Here is a 20,339-nt window from a genome sequence, read left to right as displayed (position 1 = left end):
GTTGCATTGCAAATAAACATGTCTTATGCGTTTATTGGTCTGCTAAAGAGTGCTGTCAGTCAATTCAGAAATGAATGTAATGCCTTAATGTAAAGTACATTATCAAACAGTGCGATACATGTTAATTCACTGCAACAGACTTTATAGATAGAAATAGGCCCTTACATCATGCAGAGCTATTACAAACTTTAAGAACAACTAGTAATGCAGTATGTAGCTTTTTTATAGTAGTAACCAAAACTTTTTTTGCTTTAGATATAGTAAGAAATGGTTAAAATCCGTCAGTTTTTTGGCCATCTGTGTCTCGGAGAGATTTCCCTGCACTTCCTGTCTTAGTCACTTAGTCAATATACTTCCATCAATATCTTGGGGATGATAATTAGTACCCCAAATCTCAAGTGAAGACACTTTTGTACTATGCTAGATGTATTCTCAAGAGGTGTACTCTATAATGCCTGGGAACTCATTGGAGGAGTTGTAGGATATAATACAGAAGCTGGCTAAAGTATAATTATCAACCTTTTTTAACACTTTTTTTCTTCTTCTACAATTGGTGGGGACGGTCTTAAAAAAACAAGCAGACCTTCTATGGTAGGGCAATTTCTGCTTAAAGAAGAAATAAGAATGCTTTCAGAACCTGCAACTTTCCCGTCATTATGGCACAGACCCACTTCTCAATACCTTATTTATACTTCCCCACCAGACCATCATATATAACATATCAGGTCACAACCCACTCTGGGCTCATTGTCTCATGTAACCCTCTTACCAGATCATCATCTAATATATCAGGCTGTAGCCCACCTTGAGCTTATGCTGTATGTATATCTCCCTACTAGACCACAGGTGTCAAACACAAGGCCCACGGGCCGAATCCGGCTCTCCAGGCCATTTCATGTTGCCTGGGGCTCCAGTCCTCCTCTGGTCCTCCTTCAGACCATTAAGCCCTGTACACACAATAGGATATCTGATGGAATCTAATTCGATGGATTTTTTCGTTGGATATCCGATGAAGCTGACTTTCATCAGTCTTGCCTACACACCATTGGTTAAAAATCCGATCGTGTCCAACGCGGTGACATAAAACACTACGACGTGCTGAGAAAAATTAAGTTCAATGCTTCCGAGCATGCGTCGATCTGATTCTGAGCATGGCTGGATTTTTGACCGATGGATTCCCCCACAGACGATCGTTTTTTCTATCGGTTTTTTAACCATAAGAAAAATTTAAAACAGGTTCTATTTTTTTTCACAGATGGGGAAAAAAACGATGGGGCCCACACACGATCGGTTAGTTCGATGAAATCAGTCCGTTTTCATCAGACTAACCAATCGTTTGTGCAGGGCATTACTTTCTGCTTTCAAGCAATGCATCCAGCTTCTTCCCAGCAGCAGCATAAGGAAAGGGGGTGCACTGCAATGTAAGGGAGAGTGGGGGACTCAACTTCTAATGGTGGGGTGGCTCTTGACATCTAATGTAAGGAGAGGGGATGCAGATACAATTGGCCCTTTTGAGGGTAATCATAATGCTGATGTGGCCCGTGATGAAATTGAGTTTGACACCCCTGTACTAGACCACCAAACATAATATATCTGACCACAACCCACCCTGAGCTCCTTGTCTCGTGTAAACCTCCTACCAGATCTTCAGATAATTTATCAAGCTACAGGCCACCCTGAGCTCAATGCCCCTTGTATACATGTCTTCTCCAACCCAACGGATTACAGGTCTCAGGTTTACAGAGAAGCTAATCTGTTGATCATGGTGAAATAAACTTACCATATTTTGTTAATGCACAGTGAAATACTCTAAGAGCAAAAGGTGCAGTATTGTTCTACTTGGAAGCACAAAGACGATGTCCCCAAAAAAACTCCTACAGTCTGTGTCACTTTAGGTCATGACTTGTGCGACCTTTCACTGCAACCAATCTCTAGCTACATTCTTACTTGTGTCATGTGTTTAACCTTTTACAACATTTAACTGCCCTTTATTGCCGTAACAAAACCCTAAGCCATAAAGGAGTGTCTGTAAATTTCATTGTAGGAACATGAGAAGGTAGCTATGTGCAAAAAGACAAATCAAAAGAGGTTTTTTTTCATTGTGGATTAGTGCATTAAGGTTTAAAACAAATGGTACAACAGCACACCGCACCATACCGTTAGTATGCACATTGTCATGTGAAGATATGTGAGAAGGCCCTAAGGGTGGATTTACACTTCTGCTCTGCTTTAACACACATTGAAATAAGGCAAACCCAATTACCACAACGCAGGCAAAAACATGCCTGACATTTTATTTATTTTTTTACAATCCAACACATTTGGGGGGAGGGATTTACTAAAACTGAAGACTGCAAAATCTGGTGTAGCTTTGTTTCCAGGTTTTATTGTTAAAGCTTAATTGAACAAGCTGAAGTTAGACGCTGATTGGCTACCATGCACAGTTGCACTAGATTCAGCCTCATGGACACTGGACATTTTTACAGCTGCGATTTTTGGCTTCAGGCATTTTTTCTGTAGCCAGTAAACTCCTCAGCGTGTTATACTATGGGGGTTATTTACGAAGGGCAAATCCACTTTGCACTACAAGTGCAAAGTCACTTGAAATTGCACTGAAAGTGCACTTGGAAGTGCAGTCGATGTAAATCTGAGGGGAAGATCTGAAATGAGGGGAAGCTCTGCTGATTTCATCATCCAATCATGTGCAAGATAAAATGCTGTTTTTATTTTCCTTGCATGCCCCTCTCAGATCTACAGCGACTGCACTTCCAAGTTGTAGTTCAAAGTGGATTTACCTTTCGTAAATAACCCCCTATGTGTCCATGCACACATAGGCTGTTATCAGCAGGGCCGTGTTCTGGCTGAAAAACAAAAAAACAAAACTAGTGGATTTTACGAGGAGTGTAAAAACACTCTAACGCTGAGAAAATCTTAACACAAAAAGAACGCTGCTATTCAGCATTTATCAGCGGTTTTGAACCATATGCTTTTCTGGGAGTATGGTTTTGATCAAAAAAGCTGAAAAACGCTACTGCAAAAATGATGCAAAACGCTTTCTACAGCTAACACTACTGACATTTTTATAACGTCCAGTGTGCATGAGGCCTAAGTTCTCCAGTCGTAGTAAATCTCACCCATGGTTTGTGCATTGTGACATGTTATAGTGTGGATGCCTTTTTCCACTACTGCACAGTGCATTTAGGTGCCATTCACAATACATAACACTGTAAGGCACAACACACAAAGCTGTGTTTTGTGGTAAAACAAAAAATGTTCTGCATGTTATCTTTGCAAAAAGCCAGAATTGACCATTACCTTTTTTGTTGGGAATCATTATGAACTTGATGTATGAAAGTGTGCTATACCTAACACCTTTGTTGCCCATATCAATCACTCATTTTCCAGAATTATTTTTAACATTCATGTGTTTAAAACACAAATTTGAAAATAAGTCAAGGACGCAAAAAGAAAAATTGCCTTTAGCACCCTTTTTGAACACCGGGGGGGCTATTTACGAAAGGCAAATACACTTTGCACTACAAAGTGCACTTGAAATTGCACTGAAAGTGCACTTGGAAATGCAGTCGCTGTAAATCTGAGCAGTAGATCTGAAATGAGGGGAAGCTATGCTGATTTTATTATACAATCATGTGCAAGCTAAAATGCTGTTTTTTATTTTCCTTGCTTGTCCCCCTCAGATCTACAGCGACTGCACTTCCAAGTGTACTTTCAGTGCAATTTCAAGTGCACTTTGCACTTGTAGTGCAAAGTGGATTTGCCTTTATTAAATAAACCCCCAGGTCTATATGTAGGAATTCCACATAAGAAGATGAGATCTGTACTTTAGCCAATTTTGACAAATACCATTTCAAGCTCAACAGGTTTCTAGAGTACGACACTGAGAAAGCTGGGACGATATTTTCAAGACTAGCTGGCTGGCACCATTGCTGCTTGGCATCCTATAGATCCAGTTTCCACTTAGTGCAGCCAGCAGCGTGCTATACTTGGCAGGATGGATCAGGGTCCTGAAGTGCAAGACTGCACAATGGCCCCTCTTCCCCAGTCTTAAACTTCCAGCTTATACAGTCTGGAACCAGGAAAAGCCTACCATAGCACACATCTTCCGTTGAGTGAAGCAAAAAGCAAAAACACAAAATGTGCAATGATGGAAATAGTAATAAATTAGCCAACATGTGTGTTTTTTTATGTAATCTAGCTGGAAAACCACTCAGCTCGAAGAATGAAATGTCCACAGCCTTTCTTTAAACTATTACAAAAAGTGACATGATTGGCAGACTGTTCAGGAAAGTCGTCTGGTTTTAATTGAACGTTTCAGGTATATGAAAATAGAAAAATTTGGTCCATATGCTTTAAAAGGAAACCACATTCCAATTTCTCTAATCTACTGAAAGCAATAAAAAAAGGTATTAAATAGCACCCAGATAACCTTTATACATAAAACCAAACATGTAGAGATGCTATTGCCACAGCTTTTTTGAGGATTATATAGGATTTTAGCATCTAAAACAGCTGACAGTCTGCTGCAAGGAATTCCGATAAGGCTGCTTTTATTTGTTCTGGTCTTAAGCAAAGTGTTTTTACATTCTTCTGGATTACATCAAGATCACAGAGCAGAGGGAACTTTACTAGCATACTGACTTGCCTCATTCTTTAGCCAAACCTCCCAACCATGGACAGCAAACAGACCACATTCATAGCCTGCTGTTCACCAGCATACAGTCTGGTACTTCATGGCACAGAAAGAGTAATACATAAAACAGGCATCATTATCATAGAGAATGCCACAAAAATTTTAAATAGTATACAACAGATACTCAGACAGTGTGACATTTCACTCAAGGTCCGAAAGAACAGTAGCAAGTACATAAATGTGAGTTTAAGCAGAACAAAGTCCCAATGCAATCAATCAACAGGATTTAACCTTCTAGCAGTTGGAACTCTAAAATATGTTTTCTAATTGGTTGCATTGAACTCATGCAAATTTCACTGAACCAAATTATTTACAGCCAGATCAACCTAACTTAGGCATTGCAAAAAACAGTCATAATGAAAAATGTGTAGGGACTCACTGCAAACCAATCCAAAATCACCTCTTGAAGCAAACCCATCAAACTGAAAAATCTACATAATAGGTTACAGGAATCAAATGTCAACACTCAGTGATGCCTGCAGGTACATCTCAGCAGCTTCATGGACACCCTAGGAACACCCAAAACGTAGCAAACCAGGGACTTCTTCTGGTAGCTGAGATCTGTTCTGACCACCCTTTCTTTACTCTCTTCCCTATTTGCCCATTCCAGTGATAGGTAGGTGGCCTGACCAGCCAGGAAATTCAGGAGGCACCAAAGGACAGGGCTGGGTTTCACTTCTCCAGGAGATGTCAGAATTTGCATATTAGAGCTCCCTGGGTTTCAAGACTGCTAGGGTTCTTAAAAAGTTTTTTTTTACACCCCCTAGTTTTTGCAATTATTTATAAATGCAGTTTTGCATCTGTTAAAAATTTACAGGTTTATTTTAAATTATTCAATTACATTGACCTGAAATCTGGCTATTATGGTTTTCCCTTCTTCAAGCATTGTGTTATCTGCATAAACCTGTATACGAATACTTACAACTTTGGAAAATGTTTTGAATTGATGATACACAGCTCAACAACCAAAAACAGACACAGATGTCACAACATGAACCTTTACTAAAAATATTTAATATAGTAATATTATAGAAAATAGCAATCTAATTATCAATTTACTGATCAAAGTCAAATTAAGGTTAGTACAGTATCCCATGGCAACAAGCAAAAAAATCAGCAATGTCAAGAGACATAATGTGGTAACTCTTAACAACCAATTAGGAATGCCAAGAGCCAAATTTGGCAAATCAAAAGCACTGAGTTCAATAATCTATAGCAACTAACAAAAAAACAGCAATGCAAACAGCCATAATTTGCAATGACCTATAACGGTCAATGACATGCCAGCAATGCAGAGGCGTAATCTGCAATAACCTAAATGAGAATCCAGCAACGCAAAGAGCCATCATTTGCAATAACACATCTGTCAATGAGAAGCCAGCAATGCAGAGCCATAATTTTAAATACCCTATATTGATCAAGGAGAAGCCAGCCATGCAGTGAACCATAATTTGCAATAACTTAAATAAATCAATAATGCAAAGAACCATAATTTTCAATCACATACCGATCAATGAGAAGTCGGCATTGCAAAGAGCCATAATATGCAATAACATATATTGAACAGTGGGAAGCCAGCCATGCAAACGACCATCACTTGCAATAACCTAAATCAATCAATGAAAAGTCAGTAATGCTAAGAGCCATAATTTGCATAATCTATATTAATCAATAATAAGTCAGCAACCTATATTAATCAACCTATATTGATCAGTGGGAAGGCAGCCATGCAAATAGCTATCACTTGCAATAATCTATATTAATCAATAAGAAGTCAGTAATGCAAAGAGCCATAATTTGCAATAATCTATATTAATCAATAATAAGTCAACAATGCAAACAGCCATCACTTGCAATAACCTATATTAATCAATGAGAAGTCAGTAATGCAAAGAGCCATAATTTGCAATAATCTCTATTAATAAGAAGTCAGTAACCTATATTGATCAACCTTGATCAACCTATATTGATCAGTGGGAAGGCAGCCATGCAAACAGCTATCACTTGCAATAACCTATATTAATCAATGAGAAGTCAGTAATGCAAAGAACCATAATTTGCAATCACATATTGATCAAACAGAAGCCAGCAGTGCAAAGACTCATACTATGCAATAACCTATATTTGTCAATAAGAAGCCAGCAATGCCAAGAGCCATACTTTCCAATAACGTATAGAAATCAATAAGTAGCCATAAATGCAAAGAGCACTACTTTGCAATAACCTCCATTAACCCATGAGACGCCAGTAATGTAAAGAGCCATCATTTGCAATAGCCTATGTTGATCAATGCGAAGCCAACCATGCAAACAGCCATCACTTGCAATAACATATATTGATTAATGAGAAACCAGCCATGTGAACAGTCATCCTTTGGAATAACCTATAATAATCAATGAGAAGCCAGCAGTGCAAAGAGCCACAATTTGCAATTACTTATAGCAATCAGCCAACAGCTTACAGAAGTATGTATTGAAACTCACACAAAGTGGACACTGGTTGTTCTGGCTTATTATAAATAATTTGCATTATTTAATTAAAAGCAGAAAATATTCTTAAACTAATTGTAGAGACCGGTCATTAGATAAAAAAAAAAATATTTTTTAAATAAAATAAATATCACTGGAAATTAAACTATAGCTGCTTAGAAAGACAAATATTTAAAAATGTAATTAGTGTTGCCTTCTTGGCAGTATGCAATTGTTTGTACCAAAGAAGAATGGAAACAAATGACAGAAAAGGGAGTTAAAAGTGTAATTTGCATTACTGAAAGCTGCATAGAGGCAGCACAGCGATAAATAATGAACGTAGTAGAAAAATCCAAGTTCTCTATTAGAGTTATCCTTCCTTACCTCTTGCTCAGTCTCTCCTAGAGTTGGCAGCCTTCTGTGTGAGTGATTGGCAGTGCTAGTAAAATGTCTATAGGATGGTTCAGTAATCTGCTCCCAGCTGATGTGTTGAAGGGTTACAACCTCTGCAGCATAGATTGCCTTTCCAATAGCCTTTATACTGTCTTCTGTTTGAATGGGAGTTAGTGATGTCAAGCTGAAATGTGATTCCTCCTAGACCCTTCCCCCTATCCACAGACTACTGTTAGAATTTCTCTGTACTTGTGTTTCTATCCTCAGCTCCCTGTGCAGGAGAAATCCTGAATCCATATGTATACATTCCCAACACATGGCATTGCTTCGGATCTGTAGACACTACAATGCTTCAAGTCTCATAACATAATCAGACTGTCAGCTCCGAAGCCTAGAAGTGTTATGTGTCACACAGTGATCAACATCCAGCAGAGCAGCGGGCTTCTCATGGCTTCTGCCTCTTTTAGTAAAACCATCAAACAGAGCAGTTTAATGTGTTGGGAAATAAATTCTACATAAAAGCAATGTCCATTTTTCTTATTAAAGTAAAGCCTAAACCAATCACTAAACCAGTTTTTAAAGCGGCATACAATCAAAATTTAGAACCTTTCACAAGCATTTAAAATGTCATTATAACACTCACGTCTCCTATTAAAATTGCCCACTGATGTCCGGTTTCATCTGTTAAAATAACTTTGACTGTGTTCTGGCTGTTTTCATTTTGCTTGTGGGCATGTGAAGCCCACAAGCATTTATTTCTGGGATACGGTGCAGCTGAGCAACCAGCATGCACCGACCCGTTCCCGCGCATGTGCAGTAATGGGGCGTAGCGGCGCGGTAAAGTATACAGGCTGCCATAACAACCCGCCCCATTGTTATGGCAACCTAGACATCGGCGCTGCCCACTGACTCCTGGGAAATTATGACACACATCTCCCAGGAGCAGTAGCAAGCAAAGGCGCTGAGGGAAGTGACGAAAGGAGCCTAAGTGATGGAGGAACATTTCGAGGGACCGCATAGCAACAGCCATTTAAAGGTGGTAAAAAAAAAAAATCTCCAAATGCTTTTTATTTATTTCATGCACATTAATGACATTTTTTTTTTTTTTTTTTGGGGGGTGGAACTCCACTTTAATTTTACGAAAGCTTCCATTAAAATATAACCCAATGATCCTGCCACAATACTTCTTTTTAAGGCACTTCCTAGTATAGAGTGACAGCTGTGTCCAAATTGTGCCCCAGTGTTGTCAATCACTCCCTTGATAGAGACAACATGTGGCCATCCCTATAGGTGTGCACAGAGAGGGGGGGTGCCTGTGAACACCCTAAGAAATATGTGAGTTGCTGATTCCTCTACTTCCTGGGCTGCACCCCCCCCCTTTTGTTGCCCCCCACCCAGCAGTGCTGCTGGCTTTCCTCCTTTTTTTCTCCCCCTGGCTGCTTTGGGGGATATTTCAGGATGGAGAATGGGGGAAGGGGCTAGTAAATAGTTAATTTTCTAAATGTAGCGGACTGCTCCTGTTGGGCAGGGGGTCTGAGTGTTAGTTGACTCGGACATGTATAATTTTTACTAAATTTAGCCTCTGTTTCAGCCATGGCTGTGCTGGGAGTAACCACCAATGTTCGCCTGGGGGTGTTATTACCACTCCAGGCCAAAGGGTGGCAGCAGCAAAGTCAGGGTGTATTGGGTGTGCCCCTTGGAAGTCAATCAGTGGGGGTGATTGTCCCTCTGTGCATGCTGGGGAGGGGTACTTAAGGAACAGACACCACTGGACGGGGGTCATCGTCGGTCTGTCGTCCCACCACCCCGTGGCCCGCCTGTTTGGGGGTACGTGTTCCTAAAATCCTGGCTCCGGGACCATGTTGGTCTGGGGTTCTGATCTGTCAAGTAGGCCCAGTAGTCAGACTGGGGCCTGCGCTTTCAAGGTGATCCTGTGCTGTCTGTCCTAGAGGGAGGAAGCCGCTTGATGAAGGAAACCAGGGGAGGACCTATCCTGGAGAGGACCATGCGAGAGGCTGGTATATTGGGAGGAGGCCTGGAAACTTAATCGAAGGATGCACTATACACTGAGAGGCTTGATGGTGATTGCCTGTCAGACCTGAGTTCTACAGAAGTGAATCTGGAGAGATCCGGGTGCTGAATCCTGTGTTAAGGGGATTCTGGACCAAAAGTGTCTCATCATAAAGGAAGGTCTGTGGCAGAGACTGTACTTTATTCCGTGTGCCATTTTGGCTGCTAGGCCAGTGAGAGGGACCTATTGGGGTGAGCAATACCCGCTCTGGCTAGAGTGGCGACCAGAACTGTTTGCTGGAAGCAGGAGTGTTTCCGAATTGAGATTATACACCTGAACCTAAACAAACCCTTCTACCACTTCAACCACTTCTTCTTTCTTTACCAAGCTCTGCAAATAAATCTTAGAATGATGCCGCATACACACGATCGGTCCATCCGATGAAAACGGTCTGATGGATTTTTCCATCGGTTAACCGATGAAGCTGAAAACACCATCAGCTAAAAAAACGATCGTGTCAGAACGTTCAATGCTTCCATGCATGCGTCGACTTGATTCTGAGCATGCGTGGATTTTTAACCGATGGACGTGCCTACGAACAATCGTTTTTTTTTTCTATCGGTTAGGTATCCATCGGTTAAATTTAAAACAAGATTGAATTTTTTTAACCGATGGATAAATAACCGATGGGGCCTACACGCGATTGGTTTGGTCTGATGAAAACGGTCCATCAGACCGTTCTCATCAGTTTGACCGATCGTGTGTATGCGGCATAAGAAGTGTAAAGTGTGGACATTGAACTTTTTCAACTCTCTTCTACTACCCTGGACGGCGAAGATATAGAGGTAACATGCTGCCTGAAATATTCAGCAGCTCCTTCGGGGGTTAGTGCTACATAAATCAACACACTCACTGTGTCCATTCATAGAGCATAGTAAACTGTATTTAATATGCACCCTTTTGTAAAAGAACAGGAAGCCATTCAGCACAGAGCACTTCCCATTCATTCACTGTCCCGTGCAGCTGAGGCTGCAGAAAAAGGCATGTGTGTTTGAGCTTTGGGGTGCACATTCTAATGCAATAGGCTGCGCACACCAATGGCCATGGTAATATACATTGCACAGGTGTGCTCCACCATTCGTGTCATAGGAAGCAGGTCCTGACCAATGGTGTGCAGCCAACGATGTAGTGAGTGTAAGTAGATAGAAAGTGACTCAAGGAGGCTGCAGGAGATCAGCAGTACTAAAATGCCAGGAGGATAAAAAAGGTGAAAGCAGTATTTTAATAAAAAAAAAAAGAAAATTGATGATGCACAGTGCTTTACCAAAATATACGGTATGTCACCCAGTTAGGGTTTAGATCAGTGGATAGTTTGGGAATATTTAAACACTGTCAAAAAATCCTAGTTTTAATGTTCCATTCACACTTGTCCTGTGACTTTGGGGTACAACTTTGGTGCAACTTTGACACAAACTTTGTATGCGACTTTGGCTTTAACCATAGATAATGGACAACTGTCGCATGTATAACATTCAGGTGCAACTTTGATGCGACTATTGGGGGTTTACATTGCTGTATATGGCACTCAAGTTGCATAAAATCCAGACCAAAATTGGAATTTAGGTCACACGTATTTGAATGGTTGTCATTGAAATACATGGGAGGCAACTTGTCATAAGATTTTAGTGTCCAAAGTTGCATCACAAGTGTGAATGGAGCCTTAAGTAATGCTTGAGATTAGATGATTTACAGTAGGAGATGCTTGTAAATACTGCCATTATAAAGAGGCACATTCTTTTATAGTATATATAAAAAAAAAGAGAATACACCAATTAAGTCTCTGCCAGCACAACCACAATTATAATATCTTAAATGAAAAATGCAAAAAAAAAAATCAAAGTGCCAAAAATAGTCTATAAAAAAAAACATATAAAGTTCATAAATCTATGCACAAATCAATCCGTGAAATCTTCATAGACTTGACCAATCAATATTCTTATTCCAATACTTTTGCACTTTTTATTCATCCACCACTGTAAACAAAGTGTAAAACCGTTCCCCTACGTCACCACACTCACCAGAAGTTATTTTACTGATTGGCAAAAAGGCATTCAAAGATCTCCTTTCATGCAATTCCGCTCTTTTAATGACAATCGGTCAGCTCCCCATAAACTCCATATATTGCTAATGCCGCGTACACACCATCACTTTATGTGATGAAAAAAAACGACGTTTTAAATCATGAAATAAAACAACGTTTTTGAAACTTCATTTTCCAAAACGACGTTGCCTACACGCCATAGTTTTTTCAAAATGCTCTAGCAAAGTGCGGTTACGTTCACCACTTTTTTCCATTGAAGCTAGCGTCATAACTTGCTTCTGAGCATGCGCGGGTTTAAAAACGTTGTTTTAAACGTCGTTTTGCCCACACGTCGTTTTGTCATTTTAATTGACACAAACGACGTTTTGAAAAACGACACAAAAAATTAAAGCATGCTTCAATTTTTTTTTTTGTCGTTTTTCACAAGACATAAAGCGAAGTTTTTCCCTACATACGGTCATTTTAATTGACATTTTTCAAAACGTCGTTTTTTTTCATCACATAAAGTGATGGTGTGTACGCGGCATAAGACTCGGGAGGAAAAAAGTTTCTCACATAGCTTAAGGTCATATGTATTTAAAACCAATCTTAAAAACACGCTCAAGATTAGCTTTATACTGTACATTTTTCATCAAAATAGTAGTAGGATATCAGATGCACCCAGATTAATGCAACTAACAAACTGTTCTCCTCATCAAACTTGCCCATCAAACCATGTGTGCAAGGGATTTGGTGCCACTTCCAGCACATTCTTTTATACATTTGAAAACATGAAAGAATCCAGGGAGTGAGGAAACCTTTGGGCAACTGTTCAAAATGCAATATCAGTTTTGGGAGGACTGACCTTTTAACACAGTGATAGCAGGAGGGTGTTGTTTAAAGTAATGAAAAAAATGTTGGATTGATGGTTTTAGTTTTACTGTTTCTTGGATTCATTTTTCAGATGATTTTCCAAAGAATATCAAAACCTGGAACACAATGTTCTCATAATTTTAACATTTACCATTATTGATCATTTGCGTTACGATGATCTCTTATATACAATATGCTTAAAAATTACTTTTAGGTGGAGCTTTTATCTTTTAAAAGGGAACCAGAAATTATAGACATATGGAAGATCCGTACATTTGTTGGCCGACCGAGCGTCTGATTTTTGTCGAAAGGGCGTGTACTAGGATCTTGTCTTGCATACTAACAGTACACAATTGTAGTGCCACAAACACGAACGTAGTGACGTACTACAAAAAAAATCAGCTATTGAGCCCCACCCTTTGGGCTCTTTCTGCTAATTTCATGTTTGGTGAACATTTGATTCCAAGCATGTGTGTTTGTACTTTTGAATTTTGTGTGACGGATTTTTGTACTGACCATACGAAAATCTGACGTCAAATCATTGTCCGCTGAAAATTTCCTAGCATTTCATTCAACATTTGTTGGCGGAAAATTGGACAACAATTGTCAAAAGGAGCGTACTAACGGTAAGATTTTAGGACAACCGTCTGTCAACAGACAATTCCCTGCCAACGATCAAACCATGCGTACGAGGCTTTAGGCGTTCCTTAATGTTAATTTACTCTTCCTCGGTCACACCAGACCACAATAACTGCCCACCTTTCAATGCAGCCTGGGAATGTGATCTAAATCTTATCTTCTCTTTAGATCAATGTACCTTATTACCTTAAAATCATTGATCTGTAACCAGGACCATCTTTAATGTTTTTTGGACCCTGGGCAAAAAAATTCTTTGCGCCCCCCATGCAATTTTGTTCTCCACCTACTCTGAGACATACAATAAATATCAGCTAGACTTAAAATCAGTTTACTGTATCAGATCATGCAGTGATTGTGATTGGTTGCCAGAAGTTAGAGCATACCAATTACTGACTGGTTGCTAGAGGTTACAGCACACACTACGACTCACTGATTAGTTGCTAGAGGTTACAGCACATTATTTCTTCTTGTTGATTGGTTGCTAGAGAATACTGTACAGTAATACTGCTCACTGATTGGCTGCTAGAGGTTACAGCACATCTTCTCTTCACTGCAGAGGGGCATGATATACATATGAATGCCGCATTTATTTACATATGAATGCCTCCACTATTTACATATGAATGCTCATATTATTTGCATATGAATGACAGTTATTTAGATGTAAACACAGGGTCTGCATGTGAGTCATCTGTACAACACAATAGGGCAGAGCTGGCCAGCATTAGTAGCAGCACTTTACACTGAGATATCGGGACACAGCAAAGGACTAAAACTTCAAGGGACAAGGGAATTTAAACTGGGATAGTTGGCAAGTATGAGGCAGCTGCTTTCGGCCCCACAACAATGACAGGGCCCAGGGCAGCTTGCCCTTTTGCCCTGCCTTAAAGACGGCCCTGTCTGTACCAAGATCCAAGAAGGTAACTATAAAATCATTACTAGGTGGTATCATTTCTCCATCACAACTTCATAAAAATATGCCCTCCATTCCAGAAAGATGTTGGAGATCTTTATACTTCTTCTGGGTCTGCCCCAAACACTATTTTAGAAGACTTTAAAAACAATCTCCCAACAATTTACTAATTTTAATATACCTATTTCTATTACACCCTAATTTAATCCCAACAAAGACTTACCAGAATTGTATTTGAAAAAAACCCTTTAACTCTGTTAAATCCTGCATTCTTGCTTGCTGGAGAACAGAATGCCTGCCCTTAATCCAAGTGTGGCAACAGAGGGTAGAGATTTTTAGGAGAATGGAAGACCTGACCTATTCTCAAAACAACACACAAGAAGCCTTCCACAAACTGAGTGAGATGAGCTGTGTTTGGGGCATACCTCACTATGTTCCCCCTTGCCCCAACTTTCCTTGAAGAAAATTTCCTTTAGACCCCATGTGTGGCTTCCCCGCTTTCTTTTCCCCCTTCCCTCTACCTTTGGTAAATATTTCTAATTTCTTAGCGCTCTATTCCCTTCCTTTTTATTTTTTTGTAACCTCCAACTCCGTGGGCCAGATTCACATAGGTTACGCGGATCTAAAGACCCGCTAACCTATGTGATTTAAGATCCGCTGCCGCAATTTTTTAAAGCAAATGCTAATTCACAAAGCACTTACCTCAAAACTTGCGGCGGCGTATCTTAAATCCCCCGGCGGAATTCAAATTCCGCGGCTAGGGGGAGTGTAGTATTTAAATCAGGCGTGTCCCCGTGCCGATTTAACTGCGCATGCGCCATCCGCGAATTTTCCCGGCGTGCATTGCTCCCAATGACGTCGCTAGGACGTCATTGGTTTCGGCGTGTGCGTAACTTGCGTCCAGCGCTTTTGTGAATTTCGACATACGCAAACGACGTAAAATTTCAAAATTCGACGAGGGAACGACGGCCATACTTAACATTAGCTGCGCCTCATAGAAGCAGGGGTAACTATACGCCGGAAAAAGCCGAACGCAAACGACGTAACGTAAAAAAAAAAGCGGCGGTCATTCGATTCGGAATCGGCGTATATCCTCATTTGCATAATCGTCGCGTAAATAAAGCGAAACGCCACCTAGCAGCCGGCCTGGAATTGCAGCCTAAGATCCGACGGTGTAACATAGTTATACCTGTCGGATCTTAGGCATATCTATGCGTAACTGATTCTATGAATCAGTCGCATAGATACGACCGGCACAACTCAGAGATACGACGGTGTATCAGGAGATACACCGTCGTATCTCGATGTGAATCTGGCCTCTAGTCTTTAGTTTGGTACACCCCAATTTCACTCTTTTGTTATTGAATTATTTGGTTGTTTTGAATTTTAACAAAATATTTGGTGGTCAATAAGATTGTCACAGCCAGTGTAATATAGCTCTTAAATGTTCCTCATCCCACACCAAAGACTGATAATGCACATTGCACTATTATTATGCCAGTATGCAGGTTGAGATATATGTTAGCTTGAAGACACTTCATGTACAATTACTCTTTGTTGTCTATTTGGACATCTATGATGTGACGTTTATTGAGAACTGTATTGTATTTTCATGTATTCTTATCGACATCCATAAATAAAGAAAAAACAAAGAAATATGAAAGCTGACAGTGCTGTCTTTATATTACTTTAGAGTTTTCTGACTACTCATTCCGGCCTCTGATGATGGCTATTCTCATGAAATATAAAGTATCTTCCTGATCACTGCAGCAACAGTTGGTGATATTACTACTGGAATGATCCTTATGATCTGCAGTGCCAGGATATCCCTTCTTATTCACTCCTACTTCCTTCACTCTATGGATCTGTGCTTACCTCTCCTGCTGCCTACTGATTGATCCCTCATCCTTTGCTTTTGCCATTTGTGGATCTGTTGTTCGACCCCATCAGTTCATTAGGTCGGGCATGAGCAAATCCTGCTCCTTTGACAAGATGCCCTCATAAAAAAGAGACACGAGATACAAAGACATGAGTAATTAAGCATGGTAAGTCCAGCATGGGGCAAAATCAGCTGAAGGGAGGCCACAGACATTACTGGTGACTGATCCTAGGCACTTAGCTTGACTGTTTGGGCACAGCTTCCACAGTGTGGAGCAGTGTAGAGGAGACCAATGATGTCCTGTGTTGTCCTGTTAATCTCTGTACTGTTAGATACCTACCATTGATGACAGATAGATAAGGTATAGGTCAGCCTTTCTCAATCTTTTCAACACAGAGAAACCATTGAAACAACCTTGCTGTCCCAGGGAACCCCTGCTTAAAATGATATCTATAACTACAACTCATGATACATTCGTGTGATGGTCAGTGGGAAAATGCTCCTTACACCTGTGGTCATTGGGAAGAATTACCCCCTTACTAATATGCAAAACAATCAACAATGTCAGTAGGAAGTCATCTGAGAGGCAGAACCCTTAGCAACCTCTAGGAACTCTGGTAAAGGCTATGACACTTTTGGGTATGAGGGTTGAACTCATGAGGGTTCCTAATGTCATATAATTTCTAATTGACACTAAACTCTTTCACAATCTGATCTCTTTACAGCCATATAATGCATTATGGGCAAAACTTGACGATCCAGCGGTAGCTGTGAACTACTTCACTTTAACCTTCATGACTGGAGAAAAAGTTAAATCAATCTTCTCTACCCTCCTTTTTGCAGCATAGTTTACTCAAAAATGTAGTTACTTTTGAAAATGTTTGCATGCCCTGAATTTACATAGGTAATGGGTTTAAGGTGAGTGGACACATTTGAAAGCAGGGCTTCACAAATCCCAGATTTATATATCCTCTGTCCCCTAGAACCTCCAGGCATGCCAGTTTTTATGTTTTATTTTGTGTACATTAGTAGCACAATTCTGCTTTTAGAACGGCCCTGTGGTCTTACAGAGATCTTACAGAGAAGCTTCTTGACCTAATACAGTATAGCTTGATCAGCAGGTACTGTATTGCCCAACTGTGCTGTGCATGGATATTGTTCATCAGGACTTCTGCAGAATACTCTGTCAATCCTCTAGCATGCTCCTGATGCTTAACAGCTGCATCAGGAAATCCATCAGCAATGTATTCAGTGGCAGAACAAATGTCCCTGCATGTCATATGCCAAGTAAAAGCTGGACTAGGCATTAGAGCAACAATAATATCAGTTGAAAGTGTGATTGGATCAGTGCTGTGAAGCAGTTGGGATGACCTAAGTCAAGCAAATGGTAAAATGTGTACGATAGACTTCAAAAGAGCAGCAATCAAAACAGTCTGGAGGTCAGCGAGGTGCTAAACATTTGCTTCTTGTCATTAACTCCCAATGACTTTCCCAAGGAGAGTGAAATCTATTTCTGGTCATGAAGAAAGTTTGTAAAATCTTATTATGAGCAGTTCAGGACATCTAGAGATGTAGATTTTGGTTAATCAGGGTAATAAGAGACACTCAGTACTGCTTGAACATAGTGTCGTCACAGAAGAATACGATAAATGTACCGTATATATAGACTGTGCACAAAAATGTAAAGATTACTAAACAGTTTACAACATGTAAAAAAAAAAAAAAAAAATGAATAGCACCAAAAAATACAACACTGTACTGTACATTTACTAACACTAGAGAGTAAAAAAGCTGGTGCAGCTCTGCATAGAAACCAATCAGCTTCCAGGTTTTATTGCCGAAGCTTAATTGAATGAGCTGAAGTTAGAAGCTGATTGGCTACCATGCACAGCTTCACCACATTCTGAGTGCTCCAGTTTTGTAAATCTTCCTAGTGTATTAATAAGTCCTATTCAAATAATAGTTGCTTAAAAAGGTAAGTAAACAGGTGCTGGCGCCATTAGTAACAGATAAACACGTGACCACTTCCGGGTGCTCCAGGTGATCCTTCTATTACTAGATAGGTCTCATTTCCCTATTTTTGGTTGGACCCACTGTTTATCTTGTCACCAACATGACCATTCACACGTACTAGGATATAATTCCTTCCAATGCCATAAACCGCCACTGAAAAAACAGTATTGGGAAAAAGGTTAATTGTGCAAAGCAGCCAAATTTATTAAACCATTTAAAACCCTAAAATTACACTGTCCATACATATATATGTGCCTAAGGACCGGCACCAGGTACATACAGCACTTATGGTTCTTGTTGGTTGTTCACAAGAGCAGCGTTTTTTAACGAGGGTACACAGGCATCATGGGGTGCCTTCAGGTTTCAACAGGGGTACCTTGGGACCCTGCACCATTGGGTGTCCTATGTATGTGGGTGTTACTGCATTATGTAAAATTATTAGTTCAGTTGTTTTACATTATAAAATAGGGTGCACAAAGCTCGTCCATAATTTTAAAGTGTGCCTTGACTGAAAAGCTTGAGAAACACTGATAGATTGTTTACAAGCCCAATGACATAGTAATGTACAGAAAAACGTATATATTGAAAACCAATATAAACTTTGTGTGTGGTCCATGACTCAGGAAACAAAATATGCTCTCTAGGATCTATCAGAAGAACGCTCATGTCACTCTTATTCATTTTGATTGGCCCATCATTTCCTACACACATACATCCCTGGAAAGAAAACAAACACTAAACTACTCTCATAAGGTATACATAGGGCAAACTTTGGTTTAACCCAAAGATACTTTGATGATAACATTTCCACATTAGTCTTTTAAAATCTAGTTTATTTGGGGAGCTTACATTTTTTGTAGTTGTAAATATCATTATAAATATATGAGTCAGAAGCAGAAGTATTAGTTATCACTGCTATACCCACCAGACATGGAAAACGATGGAATCATTTCGTAAAGATTTTTTTGCAAGCTTGCATAGTTTGGAACCGCGAAATGTGATATGTTTCCATCTTCGTGTGGTCTTCTGCTGTGCTAAGATCATTTGAGGTTCCTGTTCAGGTTTTTTTGAGCGTAACACAATATGAAGATGGTTTTATTTATATATCACCAAATGATGAATTGCATTAACATTGTGAATAGAAACAAGCAATCTGTCTTTATATAGTAAAGAAAATACTACAAATCATAATAGGGTATGATTTACTAAAACTGAAGTGTGCAAAATCTGGTGCAGCTCTGGATAGAACACAATCAGATTTCACATATTTTTTTTGGTCAAAGCTTAACCACCTACAGACCGGAAGATTTGCCCCCTTAATGACCAAGGCATTTTTTGCAATACGACACTGTGTCGCTTTAACTGACAATGGCGCAGTCGTGTGACTTTGTACCCAAACAAAATTGATGTCCTTTTTTCCCACAAATAGAGCTTTATTTTGGTGGTATTTGATCACCACTGTAGTTTTCATTTTTTGCGCTAGAAACTAAAAAAAGAGCAACAGTTTTGAAAAAACACAATTTTTTTACTTGCTATAATAAATATCCCAATTTAAAAAAATAAAATAAAAATGTCTTCATCAGTTTAGGCCAGTGTTTCTAAATTCCAGTCCTCAGGCCCCCCCAACAGGTCAGGCTTTCAGGATTTCCCTCAGATAAAAAGGCTGTGGCGATTACTAAGGCAGTAAAACTGATCAAATCACCTGTGCAAAATAATGGAAATCCTGAAAACCTGACCTGTTGGGGGGGCCTGAGGACTGGAATTGAGAAACACTGGTTTAGGCCAATATGTATTCTTCTACATTATTCTGGTAAAAAAAATTGCAACAGGCATATATTGTGAAAAAGTTAAAGTGTCTACAAACTGTGGGAAAGATTTATGGCATTTTTATTATATATATTTTTTTACTGGTAATGGCGGTGATCTGCGATTTTTAGTGGTACCGTGACATTGGGGCGGACAGATCAGACACTTTTTTGACACATTTTTGGGACCATTGAGATTTATACAGCAATCAGTGCTATAAAAATGCACTGATTACTGTGTAAAGGTCACTGGCAGGGAAGGGATTAACACTAGTGGGCGATCAAGGGGTTAAATGTGTTCCCTCATGAGTGTTTTTTTACTGTGGGGGGATGAGACAAATCGCTGTTCGTAATTTCTACAAACAGCATAACAACAGTCTCTTATCCCCTGTCAGAACAGGGATTTGTGTGTCTACACACACGCGCATCCCCATTCTGGCTCTCGTGCCCATGATCGCAGGTGACTGGCGGCAGTCACGCCTGGCGCCCACGCGCATCAGGTCCCTGGCCATGCAGCGCACGCATGCATGCCTGCTATGGCTCCTAAAGGGGCC

The 20,339-nt window shown here is 39.9% G+C and overlaps 1 protein-coding gene across 2 annotated transcripts in view; it reads right to left on the bottom strand.

Annotated features, from left to right (window-relative positions):
* Positions 1-7,744, bottom strand: part of KAZALD1 (Kazal type serine peptidase inhibitor domain 1) — a 69,170-nt gene extending 61,426 nt beyond the window's left edge. For both annotated transcript variants that reach the window (XM_040361914.1, XM_040361913.1), the window contains exon 1: positions 7,564-7,744. The gene's annotated coding sequence lies outside the window, so the exon portion shown is untranslated. The remainder of the gene's footprint in view (positions 1-7,563) is intronic.
* Positions 7,745-20,339: the final 12,595 nt, after the last annotated feature.

The sequence above is a fragment of the Rana temporaria genome, chromosome 8, assembly GCF_905171775.1.
Source record: "Rana temporaria chromosome 8, aRanTem1.1, whole genome shotgun sequence".
Lineage (NCBI taxonomy): Eukaryota > Metazoa > Chordata > Amphibia > Anura > Ranidae > Rana > Rana temporaria.
The sequence above is the reverse complement of the archived record's forward strand: the minus strand, read 5'-3'. Positions and strand labels throughout refer to the sequence as shown.